This window comes from Stegodyphus dumicola, chromosome 1 (genome assembly GCF_044657685.1).
Source record: "Stegodyphus dumicola isolate Sdum_Otavi_A_Nest chromosome 1, ASM4465768v1".
In the NCBI taxonomy this organism is placed as follows: Eukaryota; Metazoa; Arthropoda; class Arachnida; order Araneae; family Eresidae; genus Stegodyphus; species Stegodyphus dumicola.
The window spans coordinates 108961941-108967946 of NC_140768.1; positions in this window are offsets into that span (position 1 = coordinate 108961941).

Genomic DNA, 6006 nt, shown 5'->3' on the forward strand with positions numbered 1-6006 from the left:
GCATTATATTTGAAGAAATTAAGTAATGAAAAATCTGCATAAATGTATGTATATTTCTCGCATTGGGATAAGACAACGGTACACGGAGACATCAAATTTTGATTGACGTAATCCTACTGCGAATATGGGCATGTGGAAGTCCAAATTTGAAATTTGGAATTTGTTTTATTATCGATTTCATATTTTGTAAAATTTTAACGAATTTTTTTTAGTAACGAACTCAACAATTTGAAAGCGAGCAATGGCAACAATCTACGGAGGGGGAAAACCTTTTTATCTCCAGCGTGCGGAACTGTGTATCGGAAATTCTAAAGACTAAAATTTATGGTTTAAGTGCGAAGAACATGATATTTAATAAGTAAAGGTAACACACAAAATGTTAAAAAAACACCCCTTTGGATGTAATTTTAAATCTGAAACTTTTCAGTTTTTTTTTTCCCCCCCCCTCTAATCTGAATATAACCACGTGTTATGTTTGCTTTTAATGATTAAAGTGATGAATTTTTATGCTTCAATGAAATGATTTTGAACTATAACATTGGTGGTTTGATGTGTTTCTATTTGGAATCATTTCTGCTGGCCTGAAAAAAAAAAAAAAAAAAAAAAAAAAAAAAAAATTAACTAAATATGATTTGCATAGTTTTCTCTGCATAAAATGTAAATAAATAAAAACCAGTTTCTTTTAACAAGTACTAAATGAAAATACTCACTCGCAAAACAGAGATAATAAGGGAAGGTGTTTTAAAGTGATAATGCATGGTTGGGCTTTGCAATTAGCTAGAAGAAATATGTTGTAAGAACTCAGCAAGTAGGGACTTCAAATTTAGTTTTCATTTATTGAAATTTCAGATGACTGAGATTATTATATTTGTTTATGAATTGGCTTAACATCTCGAGCAGAAAGGCTGTTGTATTCTAGATGACTTACAATGCATTATAGATAAAGTTATTTAATTTGTCAGTTATGTTATTCTGACAGCACTTTTCCATAAATAGACTTAAATGCCAATTCCTCCTTCATGTTGAAAGCATTCAATGAAAAAGTAATGCACTAATTATTTTAGTCATTATAACAAGATTGGTAACAGTAGGATATTATGCTATTGCAGAATATTTCAGAATTATTGATTATTTAGAGATGTTCAGTTTTTGAATAGAAAAAAGATTGTGTTAAAGGTTCCGTTTCTTCAAAACTTTGAATAGTTTTTGATTTAATTCAAATTATATGCTGTGTTATGCATAAAAGTATGTAAATATTTATTGGATAGAATGTCACTAGACACATAAATTTTAGTGATAATTATTTTTAATTACATGTTAAATATTTCAAACTATATCTTGAATGTCAATATTTAGTTTCAGATATTTGCTTTCCCCCTCCATACTAATGACTTTATAATTACTTTTCTAAATGTTTACCACATATTACCCTACAAATCAGGAAAAATTTCTCTTGATTTTGCTAAACTTACATGGGACTTTGTTTAGTATTTTAAACCCTTATGGCATCATGTGATTTCAAGCAGACTACAGGAAGTTTTTTTTTTTTTTTCCTTCTTTTTTTGTTGGGGAGTGTCTTTACAGTTTTGAGTTTATCAATGTCAGTTAACTGGCAAGAAAGTTAGCAAGTTATATATATATATATATATATATATATATATATAAAACCATCATAATGAGATTTAGAGATACACTTATTGAGGTGAGCACACCAGTCAAGCCAGTTTTCCTTAACAAAACCACAATCATTGGTCCGTTTACAAAATTTAATGGGAGAGAAGCAAAACTTTAAAGAATGAAAAAGAGATGCCTCAAAAGCACAATTGCCAATTCTTCTGATGGTGTGAAAATTTTCATTTCCGACCATTCTCCTGCCAGCCCAGTTTATAGCATATTTCTCCCGACTTTCTCTTATTCTTAAAATTTCTCATTTTTATGTAGTGTTGCTTGTTGTTGTCTTGTTTATGTAATCCATGGAAGAAATGGTTGCGAGAGCAGCAAGGAGGTCAAACGTCTACATCCACACCAATTTTGAGGGAAAGCACACAGAGGGGAGGGGTTCTATGGGTCTCCCTATGCTCTGTCCTACCACCAAACCACATGAGAGGACTTTTGGCTCGCCATATATTTAGATTGCCCCTATGCCACAAAGACAATATGCATTTACAAACGTCCCTGACTTGAACCTGGCCTTTCAGGCTCCCCTGATCATTATACCATCTGGCCAGCGTAGCTTTGCTTAATTCTTTGTTATTTGCACCCTCCCCCCCAAAAAATGTAATTTGGGGCATCTGAGAGCACTTGGTTTTCCTCTAGATTACATATAAAAGAAAATTAAAATCGTTTCATGAGAAATTATGGCATGCTTTGTGAGTGAGAAGCTAATGAGTACAAAGCAAGATCAATGCTATTAATCTGTTCATCTCGCTGTTGAGTGCTGCGTCACGTGCTTTTAAGAAATAGTTGAAGAAATTACTATCTTAGTTATGTGCAAAAAAGATGAAAAATACTCATTTGCTTTTCAAAATTCGTACACAGATGACTTCTATTATTTCATCAAGGAAATGTAATACATTTATGATGTGTACTTGCTGTCATTGCGATTTTTGTATTTTTACACGGTGGAAGGGCCAATGTTCTCAAACATGGTTCTATGCAAAAACGCAAGGACAAAGTGAGCTGTATTGAAAAAAAATGGAAACTTAAATTTTTCCATGGAAACAAAGAACCAAAAAGTTAGCAATACAGAATGCCTTTTCTGTTCTTTTTACTGGAGCACAACCTGCCATTGATCCTGCCATGTATGAGACCATGCTGTACCTTTATTTAGAAAGATATTTCCTGACAGCGAAGTCGCTACAAAATGCTCAAATGCAAGGATAACAATGGTGCAATTATTAAAAAAATTGATATGAAAAATAAATCTTCAGTTATGGAGTGCATTAAAACAGTTCCATTCTGCCTTTCTACGGATTGGAGCAAATAATACCTATTCAAAAAATGTATCCAATTCTTTCCTTTTTTAATCCAATGTCTTCAGAAACTGAGTGTAGTTTACTTTCTGTCTTCAATTTAGAAGGATAACCAACCAGAACTAGAACTACGGGGTGTAGTTCTAGTTCTGGTTGGTTACTGTGTAATGGGGGTCACTGTGCAAAATAACTTGTATATTAGGGGAAAATGGTGTAGTTTAGAAGAAAATACTACATACCGTCGCGAGTGCGCAGCCGAAAGGCCGGGGACTCGGAAGACACCTTCAGAACCAACGAAAGTCTGAAGACTGGCCAAGAGGACACCTTACGGTAATCCTTTCAGAAGCTACACGTTCTAACGCGCCCAGTAGGGTAGCTCTGGCGAGATGGGTTATAGACCCTAAAAAACTTACAACTGTTCAAAGAGCTCTCCAACCTCTTTTGCAATCTATTCAAATATGTGGGGAGATTTGAACTAACAAGAAGAGTACTTAAATTAGTCTGATCAAAAGACAACTTTTGTCGGGTACTCTTGAGTGTAGTTGCATACTGTCAAGTAGTGGAGTGCATCTCCTGTGCTCTGTCCGCAACTACAACTACTGGACGAACTCGGGCCAAACCTCTCGTAGTCCTGCAGGAATCTCCCGTGCCCAGTGATAAGCTGATTGATATAGTGGTTGCCGTAAAGCGCTCCAGTATCAACCTTGGTGATACACTGGAACGTTAAACGTCCTGTACTGGCCAACTCCCATCGAATTTGCCACTGGCGCATGACTGAATCATTCAGACAGCGTCTGAATCTCGAGAGTGGGATGTGAAGGACAACTTCGATCTCGTCCCTGTAGGTGGCGCGTTTGGCACGATCATCGGCTAATTCGTTTCCGAAGTAACCTATGTGTGCTTTGATCCACTTAAGTTCAACCGTTTTAGTAAGGCGAACACTACGGTATAGGTCCTTGACCAAGTTCACGATTGGGTGACGATGGTTTGGGTTAGAAAGAGTCGACAGAGTATCCATGTGGATAGTTGTGGTGGATCTTCTTCGGAACCTTGTACACCAATCCAAAACCCTCCTGATCACAAGCAATTCGGCTTGGGAAACCAAATTAAGGTCACCTAATCTAAAAGCTTCATGATGAATCTCCACACGGTACTAGAGGACTACGAAAGCAGCGCCAACTCTGCCATCGAGCCCCAAACCGTTGGTGTAGATCTCCATCTCGCCCCCGCGGGGCAGGTTACAGTTGAAAGGGACAATGAATCTTGTGGATGGATGCTCAACCAGAAGGAGGTCCATGCGAGAGGTCCACGTTTGACTCGTAGTCCCGTGAATCATGAGCAAAGTCATCCACCATGATGAAATTCTCTCCAATGCGCAATTGGAATTTGGCATATTCTTTAGTCGCCATTAATGCTAGTGGGACTACTCACGCTAAGACTTAAGCGCTGAATGTTGGAACGCTCTTGTATGACTTGCTTATGAGGAGTGCATAAGTTCTTTGAATGCTGTCTAGGCAATCACTGATCTTACAGTTTGAGAGGCGGGGTCCCCACGCCCCAACATACCTCTCATAGTGCGTAATCAACAAGTGCATACCTCTCAACGGCCCCTAAATATATCATTTTCAGCAAACCTGGGTGGTTGGAATACTACTGTCTAGTAGTGTGAAAGAACTGTTGGCTCATCTGCATAGTTGTCCTCCTGACTTCTTTAAAGTGGGGTAAGAAGCTCAACTTGGAATCCGACACCACCCCGAGATAATGGAAAGAGCTGATACTTGGAATGGGAACAATTTGACAATGGGAGCTGTGCTCCCTTTGAGTTTGCTATCTCTTGTTATAGTCATGGCACTCATCTTGCTTGGGTTAAACCTAAACTTAAATCTTACACTCCGGTGTACTAGCCTTTGGATTACGAGTCTAGCACTACACTCGAGGATCACTCTTCTGCAACCAGAGATGATCTGCGAAAGATCATCTGCATGTGCCTGCACGGACATACCTTCAGACATATCGAGTTTTAAGCAAATGTAAGCAATTATATTCCAAAGCAGAGGACCACTGCAAGAACCTTGCGGGCAGTCTCTTGTGATTTGGAATTCTTTATAGCAAATATTGCTGTCATACTCTGTCACTAAAGTAGCTACTAACCAAGTTGTAAACTTTGAGTGGACATTCAGCCTCTGTCAGAAGCTGAAGGACGGTAGGCCACCAGATGCTGTCAAAGGCTCCAGCAACATCTAGTGAGACAATACACGTGTAAAGGTTGTAAGATTTGTTCCTAACGATCTTGTCATACAGTGCGTGGTGCGCTGTGTCACACGACTTCCCTGTCCTAAACCCATGTTGGTTTAAACTGACCATACCTTTACTTACCAGCCTATAGTAAACTTGACCAGTTATCAACTTGCCAAGTATCTTGCTCACTGAAAACAAAAGGATCATCTAAACTCTTCTCTTTTTTTGTTTAAAAGGATCAACTTGGCCTTCTTCCAAGTTATGGGACATTGAACACCAAGATTGAAGCATCCATTCCCTGGCCTGCTTCTTTGAGCCACCTTACATGTTAAGCTCTCCACACTCGGAGACTGTACGGAGGGGCGCCACACCCACCGATCAGCCTGCGGGGACTTCTCACGTTCATAGCCACCATCTATCGCTGAGAACTGAGCGGGGATCCAGCCCCCCCCCCCCCCGTACAGCCCTTAATATCTACATGAGAGTGCCCCCACATCGAAGGCAACGGACACGACAGCACCAGTATGGTGGGCCAAGTCGAGCCCACCACCGCATGAACGATGGTTCTAATCACGGTGAAGACTGATTATTTATCCAAGGAACCGAAGCTCTCAGGACACAAGTCCAGCCAGCGGTCTGGAAGAACCCCGGCTCTCCTCACAAGAATGGTCGGTTCTGGAAATTCCTACCATTCGATCTCAAGGGATAAAAGAAAATTTGCATAAGTGACCAAGTTATGGGAAAGTGACTGTGATATGGCAAGTCATCAACTGATGTATCTTAAGGAAAAAGTGAT